This window comes from Stegostoma tigrinum, chromosome 45 (assembly GCF_030684315.1).
Source record: "Stegostoma tigrinum isolate sSteTig4 chromosome 45, sSteTig4.hap1, whole genome shotgun sequence".
Taxonomy (NCBI): Eukaryota; Metazoa; Chordata; class Chondrichthyes; order Orectolobiformes; family Stegostomatidae; genus Stegostoma; species Stegostoma tigrinum.
This window is the reverse complement of record NC_081398.1, coordinates 765,251-787,756: the sequence shown is the minus strand read 5'-3', so window position 1 is coordinate 787,756 and position 22,506 is coordinate 765,251. Positions and strand designations below refer to the sequence as shown.

Genomic DNA, 22,506 nt, shown 5'->3' with positions numbered 1-22,506 from the left:
CCCAAACTCACACCCCCCACCCCAACCACCGACCCCTTCTCCCCAAACTCACACCCCCCACCCCCACCACCGACCCCTTCTCCCCAAACTCACACCCCCCCACCCCATCCACCGACCCCTTCTCCCCAAACTCACACCCCCCCACCCCACCACCGACCCCTTCTCTCCCAAACTCACACCCCCCACCCCACCACCGACCCCTTCTCCCCAAACTCACATCCCCCACCCCACCACCGACCCCTTCTCCCCAAACTCACATCCCCCACCCCCACCACCGACCCCTTCTCCCCAAACTCACATCCCCCACCCCAGCACCGACCCCTTCTCCCCAAACTCACATCCCCCACCCCAGCACCGACCCCTTCTCCCCAAACTCACATCCCCCACCCCACCACCGACCCCTTCTCCCCAAACTCACATCCCCCACCCCACCACCGACCCCTTCTCCCCAAACTCACATCCCCCACCCCAGCACCGACCCCTTCTCCCCAAACTCACATCCCCCACCCCACCACCGACCCCTTCTCCCCAAACTCACATCCCCCACCCCAGCACCGACCCCTTCTCCCCAAACTCACATCCCCCACCCCAGCACTGACCCCTTCTCCCCAAACTCACATCCCCCACCCCACCACCGACCCCTTCTCCCCAAACTCACATCCCCCACCCCACCACCGACCCCTTCTCCCCAAACTCACATCCCCCACCCCAGCACCGACCCCTTCTCCCCAAACTCACATCCCCCACCCCACCACCGACCCCTTCTCCCCAAACTCACATCCCCCACCCCCACCACCGACCCCTTCTCCCCAAACTCACATCCCCCAGCCCACCACCGACCCCTTCTCCCCAAACTCACATCCCCCAGCCCACCACCGACCCCTTCTCCCCAAACTCACATCCCCCACCCCACCACCGACCCCTTCTCCCCCTGGACGACTCCTGAAGCTGGAGCCCTCCCACCCTCCACTCTGATTTATTCGCAGTCACACGGAGCCCGGGAGAAAGGAAAGGTGGGTGTTTCGGCTGGAGGCAAAGACCGAGGATTCGGTCCAGTGGGTCCCCAGCCTCCAGGATCACAGAGGGTTCTGTTGGTTTGTCAGAACTTGCTCTGGATTGATTTGCCTCCTGGTGCATTCACTTTCAGAAGTTGCCGGGTGAATCGTTCACTTGCCTAAAGTCACTGGCCTATCATGTTAGAGCAAACGCTCCCTTCACTCTCTTACTCACAGCAAGGGCCCTACCTTCGTACCAAGGGCCAACCTGAAAATCAGGGGAGACCAACTCCCGTCCGTTTATCAGGATTTCTCAAACGCAGCTTGACATCCTGCTGACCAGACATTAACCAAATCTGCTCAGGGTGCAGCTATCCCACACTCAAATTACACCAACTTCCAGGAGCAGCCACACATTCTGAACCTTCTCCATGATTTCTCATTCAGTTTTGGGAATCGGGAATTCTCTCGGAGCCTTCACTGTCCCTGCCCTACAATATCTCCCCGGAGAGTGACGCTTGCTTTGGCAAATTCACTTTTGGCTAAACTTATTACTAAACTGGCCAACTAAACAGATCTTCTCCTGGTCGCGCATGCTCTTCCCGTGAGTCACTATACTCGCTGGCATCGTCCCAAAGAAACTACACTGTTCTGAACCTAAAATGGTTTGGGAACCAGTCCCAGTCAGTTTCATATCCATATTCCCGCTGATTTTCCCCCTGCAATACTTCCCCAGTTCCCCCTTTTGGAAACTGTTTAGAGATTGTTTCCACTGTCCTTTCAGATCACAATTCACACCCACCTTTCATCTCCCAACATTGGTGCCCCCCTGGCTCCTGTCCCTGGGGACAGTCCCTCCTGAATCTGCACCAATTCACCCCCACCCCCGCCAACCCGCCGTGAGGTACAAACACCTTGATTCAATCTCCCCCTAACCTTCCCTGCTCCACCCGAACTATCCCAGACTCTCCGACTTCACTGATGCCCCTCATTGCCAGGAGGAGTCTGTGCGAGTTAAATCTCTCTCTGTTGCCCCCCGCAACCCAAGGCTAATGACAGCCATCGAAAGCCATGTGGGTGAGAATCAGGAGCAGCATCCAACCGATCGATCTGGTCAGCAATCCAAACCCATTAGGAACTGCCTCAATCCCAGGGCGGAAGGTCGTGAGCTGGCAGCGGCCAGGGGATGCACAGACCACGATTTGATCCCAAGCCCCTGTCCTTTGGAAAAACGCTGTGGATTGCAGGAGACCAGGCTGTCAGTGGGAGTGAGGGAGCTGCAGATCCAGAATGCAGCAGCAGGGGGTGCTGCTGCCCACAAGTTGTCAATCTCAGACTGAGGTGCCTCAGAGACAGCAGGAGCTGCAGATGCTGGAGAATCCGAGATAACACGGTGTGGAGTCGGATCAACACAGCAGGCGCAGCAGCATCAGAGGAACTTTTCTGATGAAGGGTCTAGGCCCGAAACATCAGCCTTCCTGCTCCTCTGATGCTGCTGGGCCTGCTGTGTTCATCCAGCTTCACACCTTGTTATCTCAGACTGAGGTATCCCTTGATATCAGCAGCTTTGCAATGCCACACGCCCAGCATTTAAATAGGCACTGCCTCATCCCCCACCTCGTTCAGTGCCAGCTGTTTTCCAAGTCTGATAGGGACCAGTACCAAGGGAGCACTGCACTGTCGGAGGGTCAGTTCTGAGGGAGCGGGCACTGTTGGAGGATCAGTGCTGAGGGAGTGGGCACGGTCAGAGGGTCAGTGCTGAGGGAGTGGGCACTGTTGGAGGGTCAGTGCTGAGGGAGTGGGCACGGTCGGATGGTCAGTGCTGAGGGACTGGGCACTGTCGGAGGGTCAGTGCTGAGGGAGTGGGAACTGTCGGAGGGTCAGTGCTGAGGGAGCGGGCACTGTCGAAGGGTCAGTGCTGAGGGAGTGGGCACTGTCGGAGGGTCAGTGCTGAGGGAGTGGGCACTGTCGGAAGGTCAGTGCTGAGGGAGCGGGCACTGTCGGAGGGTCAGTGCTGAGGGAGCGCCGCACTGTCGGAGGGTCAGTACCAAGGGAGCACCGCACTGTCGGAGGGTCAGTGCTGAGGGAATGGGCACGGTCGGAGGGTCAGTGCTGAGGGAGTGGGCATGTCGGAGGGTCAGTGCTGAGGGAGCGGGCACTGTTGGAGGGTCAGCGCTGAGGGAGCACTGCACTGTCAGAGGGTCAGTGCTGAGGGAGTGGGCACTGTTGGAGAGTCAGTGCTGAGGGAGCGGGCACTGTTGGAGGGTCAGTGCTGAGGGAGCGGGCACTGTCAGAGGGGGGTGCTGAGGGAGCCCCCATCCAGACCCTCCTCCCACCTCAGGCTCTGTCTGCAATCGGTGCCCCTCTGGTTCCTGACTCCGCCTGTCCCCGGGACAAGTTCCTCCATAGTCACTCCCTCCCCACCCCCAGATCCCTCACCGCACCCCCCAGCTCCCTTCCCGCTCCCCTCAGCTCCCTCCCCACTCCCCCAGCTCCGTCTCTGCTCCCCCAGCTCCTTCCCCACTCCCCCAGCTCCGTCTCTGCTCCCCCAGCTCCGTCTCTGCTCCCCCCAGGTCCCTCCCCGCTCCCCCTAGCTCCTTCCCCGCTCCCCCTAGCTCCCTCACCCCTCCCCCCAGCACCCTCACCCCTCCCCCCAGCTCCCTCACCCCTCCCCACAGCACCCTCACCCCTCCCCCCAGCACCCTCACCCCTCCCCCCAGCACCCTCACCCCTCCCCCCAGCTCCCTCATCGCACCCCCCAGCTCCTTCCTCACTCACCCCAGCTCCTTCCCCACTCACCCCAGCTCCCTCCCCGCTCCCCCCAGCTCCTCCCTGCACCCCCCAGCTCCCTCCCCGCTCCCCCCAGATCCTCCCTGCACCCCCGAGTTCTTCCCTGCACCCCCCAGCTCCCTCCCCGCTCCCCCCAGCTCCTTCCCCAACCCCCCAGCTCCTTCCCCACCCCCAGCTCTGTCTCCACTCCCCCCAGCTCCGTCTCCACTCCCCTCAGCTCCCACCCCGCTCCCCTCAGCTCCCTCCCCGCTCCCCGCAACTCCTTTCCCACCCCCCCAGCTCCTTTCCCACCCCCCCCAGCTCCTTTCCCACCCCCCCCAGCTCCTTTCCCAGCCCCCCCAGCTCCTTTCCCACCCACCCCAGCTCCTTTCCCAGCCCCCAGCTCCGTCTCTGCTCCCCCCAGGTCCCTCCCCGCTCCCCCTAGCTCCTTCCCCGCTCCCCCTAGCTCCCTCACCCCTCCCCCCAGCACCCTCACCCCTCCCCCCAGCTCCCTCACCCCTCCCCACAGCACCCTCACCCCTCCCCCCAGCACCCTCACCCCTCCCCCCAGCTCCCTCACCCCTCCCCCCAGCTCCCTCATCGCACCCCCCAGCTCCTTCCTCACTCACCCCAGCTCCTTCCCCACTCACCCCAGCTCCCTCCCCGCTCCCCCCAGCTCCTCCCTGCACCCCCCAGCTCCTCCCTGCACCCCCCAGCTCCCTCCCCGCTCCCCCCAGATCCTCCCTGCACCCCCGAGTTCTTCCCTGCACCCCCCAGCTCCCTCCCCGCTCCCCCCAGCTCCTTCCCCAACCCCCCAGCTCCTTCCCCACCCCCAGCTCTGTCTCCACTCCCCCCAGCTCCGTCTCCACTCCCCTCAGCTCCCACCCCGCTCCCCTCAGCTCCCTCCCCGCTCCCCGCAGCTCCTTTCCCACCCCCCCAGCTCCTTTCCCACCCCCCCCAGCTCCTTTCCCACCCCCCACAGCTCCTTTCCCACCCCCCCAGCTCCTTTCCCAGCCCCCAGCTCCCTCCCCGCTCCCCTCAGCTCCCTCTCCGCTTCCCCCAGCTCCTTTCCCACCCCCAGCTCCCTCCCCGCTCCCCCCAGCTCCTTCCCCAACCCCCCAGCTCCTTCCCCACCCCCAGCTCTGTCTCCACTCCCCCCAGCTCCGTCTCCACTCCCCTCAGCTCCCTCCCCGCTCCCCCAGTTCCCTCCCCGCTCCCCCCAGCTCCCTCCCTACACCCCCCCAGCTCTTTCCACACTCCCACCAGCTCCCTCCCTGCTCCTCCCAGCTCCCTCCCTACAGCCCCCAGCTCCCTCCCCGCTCCCCCCAGCTCCCTCCCTACACCCCCCAGCTCCCTCCCCGCTCCCCCCAGCTCCCTCCCCGCTCCCCCCCCGCTCCCCCCAGCTCCCCCCCCGCTCCCCCCAGCTCCCCCCCCGCTCCCCCCAGCTCCCCCCCCGCTCCCCCCAGCTCCCTCCCCGCTCCCCCCAGCTCCCTCCCCGCTGCCCCCAGCTCCCTCCCCATTCCCCCAAGCTCCCTCCCCGCTCCCCCCAGCTCCCTCCCCGCTCCCCCCAGCTCCTTCCCCGCTCCCCCCAGCTCCTTCCCCGCTCCCCCCAGCTCCTTCCCCAACCCCCCAGCTCCCTCCCCAACCCCCCAGCTCCCTCCCCACTCCCCCCAGCTCCCTCCCCACTCCCCCCAGCTCCCTCCCCACTCCCCCCAGCTCCTTCCCCACTCCCCCCAGCTCCTTGTGATGGTTTCTCTGTTACCCTCATTCTGCATTTTATGTTCTGAAACCTCCAAATGGAGAATTGCTCTCTCCACATCTCAGGCCCACACACAGCACAGGCCCAGAGCTCTGGCATTTCCTGGAGGAGGTTGGGATGTCGGTGGGGGGGGGCTCAATGTTTAGTGCGGGGGGGGGGCGTGTTGCGGGGGTGGGGGAAGTCTCTGAAAACCACAACATCTGGAAATAATTAACATCTCGAACAGGAAGGAGTGTTTGTTCAGGCAGACGTTGGCCATTCCTCGTTGCAGAGCGAGAGAAAGGGAAAGATGAACGGACTGCTCATGCTTGCTCTGCTCCTGGGCCCAGCACTCGTGGCCCCTCAGCAGGCCCCGAACATCACCAGGTAAGGGCCACATCCTGGGCAAATGGGAGCCTGGGATTAGGCCTGGATTGGTGACTGGGGTGTTGATCTGGAGCACCCTCCTCCGGCACGTCTCCCTCCAGCATCCCACCCTCCCCCACCCCCCAACCCTCGACCTGTATGTTGGGGCACGTCCTTCACCCCCAAACCATAAACTCGTCCGGGGGGGGGTGGGAATGACCCCCCCAGTTTAGCAAATGTTACACGAGAGAGTGAGTGTGACAGGGGGGAGGGAGTGTGTGTGACAGGAGGGAGTGTGTGTGACAGGAGGGAGTATGTGTGACAGGGGGGAGTGTGTGTGTGACAGGGGGGAGTGTGTGTGTGACAGGGAGGAGTGTGTGTGACAGGAGAGAGTGTGTGTCAGGAGCGGGGGAGTGTGTGTGACAGGAGAGAGTGTGTGTCAGGAGCGGGTGAGTGAGTGTGACAGGAGGGAGTGAGTGTGACAGGAGGGAGTGAGTGTGTCAGGAGGGAGTGTGAGTGTGACAGGAGGGAGTGTGTGTGACAGGAGGGAGTGTGTGTGACAGGAGGGAGTGTGTGTGACAGGGGAAGTGTGTGTGACAGGAGGGAGTGTGTGTGTCAGGGGGGAGTGTGTGTGTCAGGGGGGAGTGTGTGTGTCAGGAGCGGGTGAGTGTGTGTGACAGGAGGGAGTGTGTGTGTGACAGGAGGGAGTGTGTGTGTGACAGGAGCGGGTGAGTGAGTGTGTCAGGACGGAGTGAGTGAGTGTGACAGGAGGGGGAGAGTGAGTGTGACAGGAGGGCGAGAGTGTGACAGGAGGGCAAGAGTGTGTGTGCGACAGGATGGAGAGAGAGTGTGCGACAGGATGGAGAGAGAGTGTGCGACAGGATGGAGAGAGTGTGACAGGAGGGAGGGAGTGAGTGTGTGTGAGTGGAGGGTGAGAGTGTGTGACACTATGGAGAGTGTGACACGAGGGAGAGAGTGTGAGAGTACAGGTTAGTCTCAGAGTTAGGGTGAGAGTGTGAATAGCAAGTGAACAAAGAGTGAGCGTGCTGAAGGGTGTGGAAAGGAGAGAGTGAATGAGGGGCATTTATTGATGCCTGTGTTTGCAAGGGGTGAGTGTAAATTAAGCAAAGTGTGTGAGAGACGAATGTGCAAGATGTGTGCACAAGGGATGGGTGTGCATGGAGTGTGTGGGCAATAAGTGAATGTACAAAGGGGTGAGTGTGTGCAAGGGGTCTATGAGGGGAGTGTACAAGGTATCTGTGTGCAAGATGTATGTGTGCAAGGGGTGGGTGTACAAGGTGTGGGTATGCAATAAGTGAGGGTGAGTGTAGAGTGTGAGAGTGCAAGGGATATTAGAGAGAGGGGTGAGTGTGTGTGCATAGTGTGTACAGGTGTGAGAATGAGTACAAGGTGTGAGGGTGTGGGTGTAGGAGGGTGAATGTGTGTGCGAGGGTGAGTGTGTGTGTAAGGGGTGGGAGGGTGAGCGTGTGGGAGAATGAGTGCGCGGGAGTGTGTGTGCATGTGCGAGGGTGAATGTATGAGAGGGATGTGATGGTGAGGGTGAGTGTGTGCACGAGGGTGAGTGTGTGCGTGATATATGTGTGGGAGGGTGAAGGTGTGGGTGTGTATGAGGGGTGGGAGGGTTAGTGTGTGTGTAAGGGGTGGGAGGGTGAGCATGTGGGAGGGCGAGAGTATGTGTGCGAGGGCGAGAGTGTGCGCAAGGATGAGTCCGTGCGAGGCGTGTGACGTTGAGGGTGAGTGTGTGCGAGGGGTGTGTGTGTGTGTGCAAGGGTGAGTGTGTGTGAGGGTGAGTGTATGTGCAAGAGTAAGTGTGTGCATGCGTTGTGACTGTGACAAAGAGGGTGAGTGTGTGTAAGCGTGTGTGCGAGAGGGTGAGTGCATGCGAGGGTGACAGTGAGTGTGTGTGTGTGTGAGGGTGAGTGTGTGTCTGAGTATATGAGTGTAGTGAAGGGTGAGAGGGTGTGTGTGTGTGCGTGTGTGTGTGAAAATCACTCGGAGGTCCATGGAGGAGTGAGCGAGTGAACGAGGGAGTGAGTGAGTGAATGTGTGAGTGAGTGAGCGAGTGTTCGAGTGAGTGAACAAGCGAGCAAGTCAGCATGTGTGAGCGAGTGTGTGAGTGAGCGTGTGAGTCAGCGAGCAAGCGAGTGTGAGTGACTGAGCGAGCGAGTGTGTGAGCCAGTGAGTGTGTGTGACTGAGTGAGCGAGTGTGAGAGTGAGCGAGTGTGTGAGTCAGCGAGTGTGTGAGTGACTGAGCGAGCGAGTGTGTGATTCAGCGAGTGTGTGACTGAGCGAGCGAGTGTGTGAGTCAGCGAGTGTGTGAGCCAGCGAGCCTTGGTGTGGAGCTCCCTCAGAATGTGCACCAGGAACTCATCACTGGAGCCCAGGGAAGGCAGCCTGAGGGCAGGGAGGGGGGAGGTGGCAGCTGGAACTCCGTGTCGGGAGGGACTCACCAGGGGGTGAAGTAGAAACAATGACCTCCCTCCGTCACACACTCACTGCCTCCATTTCAGACCGAGCTTCCCCTGTGGGGGGCAGATTACCGGGGAGCACGGATACGTGGCCAGCGAGGGGTTCCCAGCCCCCTACCCCCCCAATAAAAAATGCATCTGGACCATTGAGGTAAGAGGGCATGGGGAGCCGGGGAGTGGAGGGGGGTGGAAGAGAGAGCGTGGGAGGACGGGGTGTGGGAAGAGGGTGAGTGGAGGAAGTGGTGGGTTAAGGGACATGGGAAGGGTGTGTATGGGAGAAGCGGGCACGGGGCAGGTTGGAGAACAGTCAGTGAGTGTGTGGGACAGTACCCCAGTGAGAGTCAGTGTGTGTGTGGGACTGTACCCCAGTGAGAGTCAGTGTGTGTGTGGGACCGTACCCCAGTGAGAGTCAGTGTGTGTGTGGGACCGTACCCCAGTGAGAGTCAGTGTGTGTGTGGGACTGTACCCCAGTGAGAGTCAGTGTGCGTGTGGGGGACTGTACCCCAGTGAGAGTCAGTGTGTGTGGGACTGTACCCCAGTGAGAGTCAGTGTGTGTGTGGGACTGTACCCCAGTGAGAGTCAGTGTGTGTGTGGGTCTGTACCCCAGTGAGAGTCAGTGTGTGTGTGGGTCTGTACCCCAGTGAGAGTCAGTGTGTGTGTGGGACTGTACCCCAGTGAGAGTCAGTGTGTGTGTGTGGGACCGTACCCCAGTGAGAGTCAGTGTGTGTGTGGGACCGTACCCCAGTGAGAGTCAGTGTGTGTGTGGGACTGTACCCCAGTGAGAGTCAGTGTGTGTGTGTGTGGGACCGTACCCCAGTGAGAGTCAGTGTGTGTGTGGGACCGTACCCCAGTGAGAGTCAGTGTGTGTGGGACTGTACCCCAGTGAGAGTCAGTGTGTGTGTGGGACCGTACCCCAGAGAGAGTCAGTGTGTGTGTGGGACCGTACCCCAGTGAGAGTCAGTGTGTGTGTGGGACCGTACCCCAGTGAGAGTCAGTGTGTGTGTGTGGGACCGTACCCCAGTGAGAGTCAGTGTGTGTGTGGGACTGTACCCCAGTGAGAGTCAGTGTGTGTGTGGGACCGTACCCCAGTGAGAGTCAGTGTGTGTGTGGGACCGTACCCCAGTGAGAGTCAGTGTGTGTGTGGGACCGTACCCCAGTGAGAGTCAGTGTGTGTGTGGGACCGTACCCCCGTGAGAGTCAGTGTGTGTGTGGGACCGTACCCCAGTGAGAGTCAGTGTGCGTGTGGGACTGTACCCCAGTGAGAGTCAGTGTGTGTGTGGGACTGTACCCCAGTGAGAGCCAGTGGGTGTGAGAGACTGTACCCCAGTGAGAGTCAGTGTGTGTGTGGGACCGTACCTCAGTGAGAGTCAGTGTGTGTGTGGGACTGTACCCCAGTGAGAGTCAGTGTGTGTGTGGGACCGTACCCCAGTGAGAGTCAGTGTGTGTGTGGGACTGTACCCCAGTGAGAGTCAGTGTGTGTGTGGGACTGTACCCCAGTGAGAGCCAGTGTGTGTGTGGGACCGTACCCCCGTGAGAGTCAGTGTGTGTGTGGGACCGTACCCCAGTGAGAGTCAGTGTGTGTGTGGGACTGTACCCCAGTGAGAGCCAGTGGGTGTGAGAGACTGTACCCCAGTGAGAGTCAGTGTGTGTGTGGGACCGTACCTCAGTGAGAGTCAGTGTGTGTGTGGGACTGTACCCCAGTGAGAGTCAGTGTGTGTGTGGGACCGTACCCCAGTGAGAGTCAGTGTGTGTGTGGGACTGTACCCCAGTGAGAGTCAGTGTGTGTGTGGGACTGTACCCCAGTGAGAGTCAGTGTGTGTGTGGGACTGTACCCCAGTGAGAGTCAGTGTGTGTGTGGGACTGTACCCCAGTGAGAGCCAGTGGGTGTGAGAGACTGTACCCCAGTGAGAGTTAGTGTGTGTGTGGGACTGTACCCCAGTGAGAGTCAGTGTGTGTGTGGGACTGTACCCCAGTGAGAGTCAGTGTGTGTGTGGGACCGTACCCCAGTGAGAGCCAGTGGGTGTGAGAGACTGTACCCCAGTGAGAGTCAGTGTGTGTGTGGGACCGTACCTCAGTGAGAGTCAGTGTGTGTGTGGGACTGTACCCCAGTGAGAGTCAGTGTGTGTGTGGGACCGTACCCCAGTGAGAGTCAGTGTGTGTGTGGGACTGTACCCCAGTGAGAGTCAGTGTGTGTGTGGGACTGTACCCCAGTGAGAGTCAGTGTGTGTGTGGGACTGTACCCCAGTGAGAGCCAGTGGGTGTGAGAGACTGTACCCCAGTGAGAGTTAGTGTGTGTGTCTCAGTAATTCTGTGTTTGGTTCAGGTCCCTGCTGGTCGAATTGTGATCCTCTCTTTCCGTCACATTGACATGGAAATGGATCCAATCTGTCGCTACGACCACGTCAGTGTTTATAACGGGAACTCAGCCTCAGCGGAGAGGCTGGGCCGTTTCTGTGGAACGTTCCGCCCTGGGGCTGTGATGTCCACCAGCAACACTATGCTGATTGAGATGGTGTCGGATGCTGACGCGGCAGGGAAGGGTTTCCTGGCTATTTACACATCAGGCCTGCCTCCTGAGAAAGGTACAGTCAGAAGGGTTTGTCTGTGTGTACATCCAGAGAGTCTGAGGGGCTAGAAATGACACTGACAGTGACGCAGGGACAGTCGCTCTGAAACGGGGACAGTCCCACTGACACTGACGCATGGACAGTCCCACTGACACTGACGCATGGACAGTCCCACTGACACTGACACAGGGACAGTCCCACTGACACTGACACAGGGACAGTCCCACTGACACTGACAAGGGGACAGTCCCACTGACACAAGAACAGTCACACTAACACGGACGCAGGGACAGTCTCACTGACTCAAGAATAGCCACACTGACACGGGGACAGCCCCGCTGACACTGACACAGGGACAGTCCCACTGACACGGGGACAGTCCCATTGACACTGATACAGGGACAGTCCCATTGACACTGACACGGGGACAGTTCCACTGACACTGGGACGGTCCTGTTGACAAAGGGACAGTCGAACTGATGCTGACATTGACATAGGGCCAGTCGCACTGACGCTGACGCTGGGACAGTGGCACTGACACTGGTACAGTCCTGCTGACACTCGGACAGTCCCACTGACACAGGAACAGTCCCACTGACACAGGAACAGTCCCACTGACGCTGACACTGGGACAGTTGCGCTGACGCTGACACAGTCACGCTGATGCTGGGACAGTCGCACTGACACAGGGACAGTCCTGCTGACGCTGGGACAGTCACGCTGATGCTGACACTGGGACAGTCGCGCTGACACTGGGACAGTCGTGCTGACGCTGACACAGGGACAGTCTCACTGACGCTGGGACAGTTGCGCTGGCGCTGGGACAGTCGCACTGATGCTGACATGGGGACAGTGGGACTAACACAGAGCTGGGGAGATCGTGAAGAAAGCCAAGCTGCTGAGTTGCTATGTTTGAACTTTCAGAGAATCAGTTCTGTGGAGGGAAACTGGTGAAACCCCAGGGATCGTTCAAGACCCCGAACTGGCCGGAGAAGGAGTATCCAACGGGAATCAGTTGTTCCTGGCACATTGTGGGCCGTCCCAATGAGGTACAGTCACGGCGTGTTTCAGCACTAACCTCCTACAGGTGACCCATCTGCTGGTGAACACTAAATCTCCCCGACCTCTCTCCTCTCTGCCAGGTGATCGAGCTCAAGTTTGAGAAGTTTTCTGTCGAGAGCGATAACTATTGTCGTTATGATTATGTTGTGGTGTTTAACGGTGGCAGGAGCGATGAGTCTCTGCAAGCTGGGAAATTCTGCGGCGAAGAACGTCCCAGGTGAGCTCTGAGGTCTTCCCGGGGTTTCATAATGGATATCCATTTCTATAAACACCCGCGGCTCAGGCCATTCAGCTCTTTGTGCCTGCACCAGCTACACAGAAAGATCCCATTTCCCCTGCCTGGCAGGGCAGTGTCCTGGGGAGTGTTACAGGTACACGGTCCTGGAACAGGACAGCACGGTGGCCTAGTGGTTAGCCTCGCTGCCTCACAGCACCAGGGACCCGGGTTCAATCCCACCCTCGGTCTGTGTCTGCGTGGGATTCCTCTGGGTGTTCCGGTTTCCTCCCACAGTCCAAAGATGTGCAGGTTAAGGTGGATTGGCCGTGCTAAATTGTCCCGTAGTGCCCAGGAATGTGCGGGTTAGGGTGGATTGGCCGTGCTAAATTGTCCCGTAGTGCCCAGGGATGTGCGGGTTAGGGTGGATTGGCCGTGCTAAATTGTCCCGTAGTACCCAGGGATGTGCGGGTTAGGGTGGATTGGCCATGCTAAATTGTCCCGTAGTACCCAGGGATGTGCGGGTTAGGGTGGATTGGCCGTGCTAAATTGTCCCGTAGTGCCCAGGGATGTGCGGGTTAGGGTGGATTGGCCATGCTAAATTGTCCCATAGTGTCCAGGGATGTGCAGGTTAGGGTGGATTGGCCGTGCTAAATTGTCCCGTAGTGCCCAGGGATGTGCGGGTTAGGGTGGATTGGCCGTGCTAAATTGTCCCGTAGTACCCAGGGATGTGCGGGTTAGGGTGGATTGGCCGTGCTAAATTGTCCCGTAGTACCCAGGGATGTGCGGGTTAGGGTGGATTGGCCATGCTAAATTGTCCCGTAGTGCCCAGGGATGTGCGGGTTAGGGTGGATTGGCCGTGCTAAATTGTCCCATAGTGCCCAGGGATGTGCGGGTTAGGGTGGGTTGGCCGTCTAAATTGTCCTGTAGTGCCCAGGGATGTGTGGGTTAGGGTGGATTGGCCGTGCTAAATTGTCCCATAGTGCCCAGGGATGTGCAGGTTAGGGTGGATTGGCCGTGCTAAATTGTCCCGTAGTGCACAGGGATGTGCGGGTTAGGGTGGGTTGGCCGTGCTAAATTGTCCCATAGTGCACAGGGATGTGCGGGTTAGGGTGGGTTGGCCGTCTAAATTGTCCTGTAGTGCCCAGGGATGTGTGGGTTAGGGTGGATTGGCCGTGCTAAATTGTCCCATAGTGCCCAGGGATGTGCAGGTTAGGGTGGATTGGCCGTGCTAAATTGTCCCGTAGTGCACAGGGATGTGCGGGTTAGGGTGGGTTGGCCGTGCTAAATTGTCCCGTAGTGCACAGGGATGTGCAGGTTAGGGTGGGTTGGCCGTGCTAAATTGTCCCGTAGTGCACAGGGATGTGCGGGTTAGGGTGGGTTGGCCGTGCTAAATTTTCCCATAGTGCACAGGGATGTGCGGGTTAGGGTGGGTTGGCCGTGCTAAATTGTCCCGTAGTGCCCAGGGATGTGCGGGTTAGGGTGGATTGGCCGTGCTAAATTGTCCCGTAGTGCACAGGGATGTGCGGGTTAGGGTGGATTGGCCATGCTAAATTGTCCCGTAGTACCCAGGGATGTGCGGGTTAGGGTGGATTGGCCGTGCTAAATTGTCCCGTAGTGCCCAGGGATGTGCGGGTTAGGGTGGATTGGCCGTGCTAAATTGTCCCGTAGTACCCAGGGATGTGCGGGTTAGGGTGGATTGGCCATGCTAAATTGTCCCGTAGTACCCAGGGATGTGCGGGTTAGGGTGGATTGGCCGTGCTAAATTGTCCCATAGTGTCCAGGGATGTGCAGGTTAGGGTGGATTGGCCGTGCTAAATTGTCCCGTAGTGCCCAGGGATGTGCGGGTTAGGGTGGATTGGCCGTGCTAAATTGTCCCCTAGTGCCCAAGGATGTGCAGGTTAGGGTGGGTTGGCCGTGCTAAATTGTCCCGTAGTGCCCAGGGATGTGCGGGTTAGGGTGGATTGGCCGTGCTAAATTGTCCCATAGTGCCCAGGGATGTGTAGGTTAGGGTGGATTGGCCGTGCTAAATTGTCCCGTAGTGCCCAGGGATGTGCGGGTTAGGGTGGACTGGCCATGCTAATTTGTCCCGTAGTGCCCAGGGATGTGCGGGTTAGGGTGGATTGGCCGTGCTAAATTGTCCCATAGTGCCCAGGGATGTGCGGGTTAGGGTGGACTGGCTGTGCTAAATTGTCCCGTAGTGCCCAGGGATGTGCGGGTTAGGGTGGATTGGCCGTGCTAAATTGTCCCATAGTGCCCCGGGATGTGCGGGTTAGGGTGGATTGGCCGTGCTAAATTGTCCCATAGTGCCCCGGGATGTGCAGGTTAGGGTGGATTGGCCGTGCTAAATTGTCCCGTAGTGTCCAGGGATGTGCGGGTTAGGGTGGATTGGCCGTGCTAAATTGTCCCGTAGTGCCCAGGGATGTGCAGGTTAGGGTGGATTGGCCGTGCTAAATTGTCCCGTAGTGCCCAGGGATGTGCAGGTTAGGGTGGACTGGCTGTGCTAAATTGTCCCGTAGTGCCCAGGGATGTGCGGGTTAGGGTGGATTGGCCGTGCTAAATTGTCCCATAGTGCCCAGGGATGTGTAGGTTAGGGTGGATTGGCCGTGCTAAATTGTCCCGTAGTGCCCAGGGATGTGCGGGTTAGGGTGGACTGGCCATGCTAATTTGTCCCGTAGTGCCCAGGGATGTGCGGGTTAGGGTGGATTGGCCGTGCTAAATTATCCCATAGTGCCCAGGGATGTGCGGGTTAGGGTGGACTGGCTGTGCTAAATTGTCCCGTAGTGCCCAGGGATGTGCGGGTTAGGGTGGATTGGCCGTGCTAAATTGTCCCATAGTGCCCCGGGATGTGCGGGTTAGGGTGGATTGGCCGTGCTAAATTGTCCCATAGTGCCCCGGGATGTGCGGGTTAGGGTGGATTGGCCGTGCTAAATTGTCCCATAGTGCCCAGGGATGTGCGGGTTAGGGTGGACTGGCTGTGCTAAATTGTCCCGTAGTGCCCAGGGATGTGCAGGTTAGGGTGGATTGGCCGTGCTAAATTGTCCCGTAGTGCCCAGGGGTGTGCAGGTTAGGGTGGATTGGCCGTGCTAAATTGTCCCGTAGTGTCCAGGGATGTGCGGGTTAGGGGTGGATTGGCCGTGCTAAATTGTCCCGTAGTGCCCAGGGATGTGCAGGTTAGGGTGGATTGGCCGTGCTAAATTGTCCCGTAGTGCCCAGGGATGTGCAGGTTAGGGTGGACTGGCTGTGCTAAATTGTCCCGTAGTGCCCAGGGATGTGCGGGTTAGGGTGGATTGGCCGTGCTAAATTGTCCCGTAGTGCCCAGGGATGTGCGGGTTAGGGTGGATTGGCCGTGCTAAATTGTCCCGTAGTGCCCAGGGATGTGCAGGTTAGGGTGGGTTGGCCGTGCTAAATTGTCCCGTAGTGCCCAGGGATGTGCGGGTTAGGGTGGATTGGCCATGCTAAATTGTCCCGTAGTGCCCAGGGATGTGCGGGTTAGGGTGGGTTGGCCGTGCTAAATTGTCCCATAGTGCCCAGGGATGTGCGGGTTAGGGTGGGTTGGCCGTGCTAAATTGTCCCGTAGTGCCCAGGGATGTGCAGGTTAGGGTGGGATGGCCATGATAAATTGTCCCATAGTGCCCAGGGATGTGCGGGTTAGGGTGGGTTGGCTGTGCTAAATTGTCCCATAGTGTCCAGGGATGTGTGGGTTAGGGTGGGTTGGCCGTGCTAAATTGTCCGTAGTGCCCAGGGATGTGCGGGTTAGGGTGGGTTATTGGGGAATGGATCTGGATGAGTTGCTCTGAGGCTTGGTATGGACTTTATGGGCCGAAGGGCCTGTTTCTATACTGTAGGGGATTTCGAGTTAGAGCACAAGGGAGTGAGGAGGTGGGATCGGGGAGTGGGGGTGGCAAGGTTCGCGGATGGGGCCGGTGAGGTGAGACTATTGAAAGGGGTATGGTACCGTGAGGGGACAGAGAGAGTGTTACAGATGGAGGTGTGGGCCTGTAACATGTGGAGAGTTGCGGGGAAGGGATGGGATGGCGGGGGTGGGGGTGGGGGTGGGGGTGGGGGAGCACACTAACCTGACAGCGCCCACGTTCCCCCCTCTCTCTTGTCTCTGTTACAGCCCGATCGTCTCACAGGGAAATGAGATGTTGATCCAGTTTGTATCGGATCTCAGCGTTACTCGGACGGGTTTCTGGCCAAATACGATGTGAGGGCGGAAGGACGGAGCGCCTGAGCTTCCCGAGAAAGTGACCCCAACCAGACTGACCAGGCCCAGGCACCCAACCGGCACCATCACCAAAGCCCCCAAACCGAAAGGTGGGATTACTCCCCCCACACACACCTTCCGTAATCCCCGATTTCCCCCCCCCCCGCAACCCCACCATTGCTCCCTGCACTGTCACTGCACGGGGTTGGAGAAGGAGCAGGCTGCTCGGCCCTTCGAGCCTGCTCGCCCTGGCCTGCAACAAGCCCCACTGCTTCTCTGATCACCCAGCTTTCATACTGACTGCACGCCCCCCCCACCTTAATCTCTCAGCCTCTTACTCATCGAGAATCAAACCCCTTCCCCTCCACCTTAAAAATATCCTGTCCCACCGCCTTGTCAGGGAGAGGGTCACCAGCATCCTCCCGCGTCCCCCCACCCCGCTGTGAGATAAAGATTCTCCCCATCTCTGACCTAAATGAGTGTGCCCTTCTTTTTAAACTTCTGCCCCTCTCTTCAGATTCTCCCACAGACGGGGAAGCTTCCTTCCCCCTGCCAGGACCGCCGGCCCCATCCCCCCCTCCCGGATTGAACATAGAACAGTCCAGCACAAGAGCTGGCCCTTCAGCCCACGATGCTGTTCCAAACGTGGTGCCAAATGAAACTAATTCCTTCTGCCTGCCCTTAGTCCCCATCCTTCTATTCCTTGCATATCCGTGTGCCTCCCTAAAAGCCCCTTCAACACCCCACTATCGTATCTATCCCCACGCCCCGGCAGTGCGTTCTCAACTCTTACCCGTCTGTGTAAAATACTTGCCCCTTTGAACCTGCTCTCTCCTCACTGTAAATGCCTACCCTTAGTGTTAGGTATTTCAAGGTCAGAGGGACACAACAGCAGCTGTATTTGAAAACACAAGCTAGTTTTGAACCTCACCTGAGGAAGGAGCTGAGCTCCGGAAGCCGGTGTTTTCAAACAAACCTGTTGGACTATAGCCTGGTGTCGCATGATTTCTGACTCTGTCCACCCCAGCCCCACACCGGCCCCACAACATTGAGACGTTGCAACGCTGGGAGGAGAAATCTGACCATCAACCCTATGTGTGCATCTCATTGTTTTATAGACGTCTATCGAGGCTCCCCTCAGCCTCTGCCACTGCAGAAAAACCAACCCATGTTTTTCCAGCCTTTCCTTATAGCTCATACCCTCTAATCCAGGCAGCATTGTGGTAAACCTCTCCCGCGCGCTCTCCTACATCCTCTCCTGCGCACTCTCCTGCGCGCTCTCCTACATCCTCTCCTGCGCGCTCTCCTACATCCTCTCCCGCCCCCGCCCTCCTCTCCCACGCACTCTCCTGTGCACTCTCCTGCGCTCTCCTACATCCTCTCCAGCGCGCTCTCCCGCGCGCACTCCTACATCCTCTCCTGCGCGCTCTCCCGCGCCCTCCCCCACGCTCTCCCCCACGTGCTCTCCCATGCCCTCCCGCGCGCTCTCCCGCGCCCTCCCCGCGCGCTCTCTCGCCCCCTCCCCCGCGCAGTCTCCTGAGCGCTCTCCTACATCCTCTCCTGCGCGATCTCCCGCACCCTCCCCCACACCCTCCCTCGCGCGCTCTCCCGCGCCCTCCCCCGCGTGCTCTCTTTTGCCCTCCCCCGCGCCCCCTCCTGCACGCTCCCCCCGCGCCCTCCCCGCACCCTCCCCCGCGTGCTCTCCTGCACCCTGAACTGCACCCTCCTGTAGGTTCTATCAAGTCATCTCTAATTCTTGTAATCTCCAGCAGAACCTCCAAGTACCCAAACTTTCCTGAAAAGGGAACACCCTCATTGCTCCAGGGATGGGTCTGGTAAACCTTCTCCAAACTGTTCCCAATCCATTTACAGAGCGGAGTAAATTCGGTAACACTCTGTTCCCACTGTGGTGCCATCGCTGCCCTGTCTAACTGCACTAAATCCTCTCTGGGTCCCCTCCTGATAAACATTAACCCTCCAATCACTTTCCAAATCCCTCGCTGCACCGACGTACCAGCTTCCTGATTCACCCAGATCCCTCTGCAACTCATCCCATTCAAACAAAATGCTTCATGTTCTCTTCCTCTTCCCAGGGCAGACAATTTAACCCCTCTGCCTCTCCCTCCATCTCTCCCTCCCCCTCCGCACCCCCCCTCCCCCTCTCCCCTCTCCGTCCACCTCTCCCTCCCCCTCCATCTCTCCCTCCATCTCTCCCTCTCCCTCTGCCTCTTCCTCTCCCTCCGCTGTTCCTCTCCCTCCACCCCTCCCTCCATCTCCCCCTTCACCACCCTCTGTCTCTACTTCCTCTCCTCTCTCCCCCAGTCACCCTCTCCCACTGCCCCATCCCCTTCCTCACTCTCTGTCCCCAATCCCTCTCCCTCCTCCATTCTCCCCACCTCCCTCTTCCCCTGTTCCTCCCTCCCTCTCTCTCTCTCCCCCTTGCTCTTTTGCCACCCCATCACCCTCTCCCCGCTCTGCCACACTCCCTGTCTCTCCTCCCCCATCTCTCCTTTCAACTACCCCCTCCACCTCCCTCCCCCTCGTTCCACCCTCTCCCTCTCTCTATCCCCATCTCTCTTTTCGCGCCCCCCCTCTCCTTTCCCCCTGTTCCCCCTCCCTCCCACACCCCTCACCTCTCTTTTCGCTACCCCCCACCTCCCTCTTCCCCGCTATCCCCCCTCCGCCCTCCCTCTCTCCCCTCCCCCCCCTCTCCTACCACATCCCCACTCCATCTCCCTCTCCCCCTGTTCCCGCCTCCGTGTCTCTCTCTCTCCCCACCTCTCGTTTCGCCCTCCCCTCCACCACCTCCCTCTCCCTCCCTCTGCCCTCCTTGCCCAGCTCCCCCTCCCCCCCCTCGGCTGGGGTAACCCCCCCCCCCCGCCCACCTGCCCCAGGAGGCCCCTGATCAGTTTGTTGTTGGGTTGGTTTTGGTCTCTATCCGGCTTTGGTGGGGGTGGGGTGGGTGGGGGTTGGGTGTGGGGGAGGGGGGAGGTGGGGGTTGGGTGTGGGGCGGGGAGGTGGGGGTTGGGTGTGGGGTGGGGTGGGGGTTGGGTGTGGAGGGGTGGGGGTGGGTGGGGGTTGGGTGTGGGGGGGGTGGGGTGGGGGTTGGCGTGGGTGGGGGGGGGTGGGGGTTGGGGTGGGGGGGTGGGTGGGGGTTGGCGTGGGTGGGGGTGGGTGGGGGTTGGGGTGGGTGGGGGTGGGTGGGGGTTGGGTGTGGAGGGGGGTGGGTGGGGGTTGGGTGTGGGGGGTGGGGGGTGGGGGGTTGGGTGTGGGGGGGTTGGGTGTGGGGGGGTGTGGGGTGGGGTGGGGTGTGGGGTGTGGTGGGGGATGGGTGGGGGTTGGGTGTGGGGGGTTGGGTTGTGGGGGGGTGTGGGGGTGGGTGGGGGTTGGGTGTGGGGGGGTGGGGGTGGGTGGGGGTTGGGTGTGGGGTGGGTGGGGGGTGGGTGTGGGCTGGGTGTGGGGGGGTGGGGGGGGGTGTGGGCTGGGTGTGGGGGGGGGGTGGGGGGGGTGTGGGCTTGGGTGTGGTGGGGGTGGGGGTGGGTGGGGGTTGGGTGTGGTGGGGGGTGGGTGGGGGTTGGTGTGGGGGGGGGTGGGTGGGGGTTGGGTGTGGGGGGGGAGGTGGGGTGCTCTGCTGTGGGGGGGTCTCTGTCTTTGTGCTTGCTCTCGCTAATGATGCCCCCAATACTCTGCGCCCACCCCCCCCGCCAAGGACCTGCAGGAAACCCCATCTGTCGAATGAAAATGCCGCCGTAAGGGGACGCTACAGAGTAACTTCTGCAGCAGTAATTTCGGTAAGAAGCCCCCCCCCCACCACCCCACCGCCGCCACCATACTCCCACCCCCCCCAACCACCAATTGGGGTCAGGGGCCAACAGGAATCAAGGCAGCCTGGTTGGCTGGGGCTTGTTTCTGAGCACCAATCACCGGCCTCGGTGGAGGGTGGGTGGGGGCAGGTTTGTCCTGGAGTGTGTGAATCTTGAGACCCCTACCCCCCTCCCGGGGTAAGTGTGTCTGGGAATCGTGGGGGTCCCCTCTGGACAATTGCAGGACCCTCCTTTGAGGGGGGTGGCGTGGCGGGGGTAGGGTGGGGGTTTGGGGGTGGGCCGTTATAGGATTGCACAGCCGGCAGCTTGGAGGGACGGCATGTTTGTGCAGAATGGCCTCCTGTCTGAGATTGTTACACAGTGGAGCCCAGTGCAGGGCATTGAGCACCCAGTGGAAGCATACAGCCGGCGGACTGAAGTGAGCCAGTGGGTCGCGGTAAGCCGGTGGGGTAAGGTGTGCCGGTGATGCGCGGTGAGCCAGTGGGGTAAGGTGTGCCGGTGGTGCGCGGTGAGCCAGTGGGGAAAGGTGTGCCGGTGGTGCGCAGTGAGCCAGTGGGGTAAGGTGTGTCGGTGATGCGCGGTGAGCTGGTGGGGTAAGGTGTGCCGGTGGTGCGCAGTGAGCCAGTGGGGTAAGGTGTGCCGGTGGGGTAAGGTGTGCCGGTGGTGCGCGGTGAGCCGGTGGGGTAAGGTGTGCCGGTGGTGCGCGGTGAGCCAGTGGGGGTAAGGTGTGCCGGTGGGTAAGGTGTGCCGGTGGTGCGCGGTGAGCTGGTGGGGTAAGGTGTGCCGGTGGTGCGCAGTGAGCCAGTGGGGTAAGGTGTGCCGGTGGGGTAAGGTGTGCCGGTGATGCGCGGTGAGCCGGTGGGGTAAGGTGTGCCGGTGGTGCGCGGTGAGCCAGTGGGGTAAGGTGAGCCAGTGGGGTAAGGTGAGCCAGTGGGGTAAGGTGTGCCGGTGGTGCGCGGTGAGCCGGGGGGGTAAGGTGTGCGGTGGTGCGCGGTGTGCCGGTGGGGGTAAGGTGTGCCGGTGGTGCGCGGTGAGCCAGTGGGGTAAGGTGTGCCGGTGGTGCGTGGTGAGCCGGGGGGGTAGGTGTGCCGGTGGGGTAAGGTGTGCCGGTGGTGTGCGGTGAGCCGGTGGGGTAAGGTGTGCCGGTGGTGCGCGGTGAGCCAGTGGGGTAAGGTGTGCCGGTGGTGCACGGTGAGCCGGTGGGGCAAGGTGTGCCGGTGCTGCGCGGTGAGCCGGTGGGGTAAGGTGTGCCGGTGGTGCGCGGTGAGCCGGTGGTGCGCGGTGAGCCGGTGGGGTAAGGTGTGCCGGTGGTGCGCGGTGAGCCGGTGGGTTGTGGGGATGCCGGTATGAGCCAGCGTAGTGATGGATCACTAACCAGTCACTGTTCCCTCTCCCAGTGATCTCAGGGCAAGTCCTGAACCTGGTAGCGAATGGCCAGAGCCTCCAGGCCACAGTCTCCATCATTAACACCTACAAGGCCGGCGAGCTGAGGACGCGGCAGGTTGGGACTAAACTCATTGCCAAGGTCCTGGTGGTCTGTAAACGCTGTCCCAACATCCGCAAAGGTACAGAACCCTCACTCCCTGTCCCTCTCACTCTCACTGACCGTCACTCTCACTGACCGTCACTCTCACTGACCGTCACTCTCAGACACTATCACACTGACCGTCACACTCACGCTCACACTGACCGTCGCTCACACTGACCGTCACTCACACTCACCATCTCTCTCACACACTCACACTGACCGTCACTCTCACACACTCACATTGACCGTCACACTCTCACACACTCACACTGACTGTCACTCACACACTATCACACTGACCGTCCCTCTCACTCACACTGACCGTCACTCTCTGACACTATCACACTGACCATCACTCACACTGACCGTCACACTCACACACTCACACTGACTGTCACTCACACTGACTGTCACTCTCTGACACTATCACACTGACCATCACTCACACTGACTGTCACACACTCACACACTCACACTGACTGTCACTCTCTGACACTATCACACTGACCATCACTCACACTGACTGTCACACTCACACACTCACACTGACTGTCACAATCACACACTCACACTGACTGTCACTCACACACACTATCACATTGACCATCACACTCACACTATCACACTGTCACTAACACACTCACACTGACCGTCATTCTCACACACTGACCATCACACTCTCACATGTGCACACTGCCCATCACTCTCACACACACTGTTACTCTCACACATGCACACACTGAC

General features: G+C 60.0%; 1 pseudogene; it reads left to right on the top strand.

The window, feature by feature from the left end:
• The first annotated feature begins 5,708 nt into the window (after positions 1-5,708).
• On the top strand, positions 5,709-21,870 carry LOC125448638 (procollagen C-endopeptidase enhancer 2-like; annotated as a pseudogene).
• Positions 21,871-22,506: the final 636 nt, after the last annotated feature.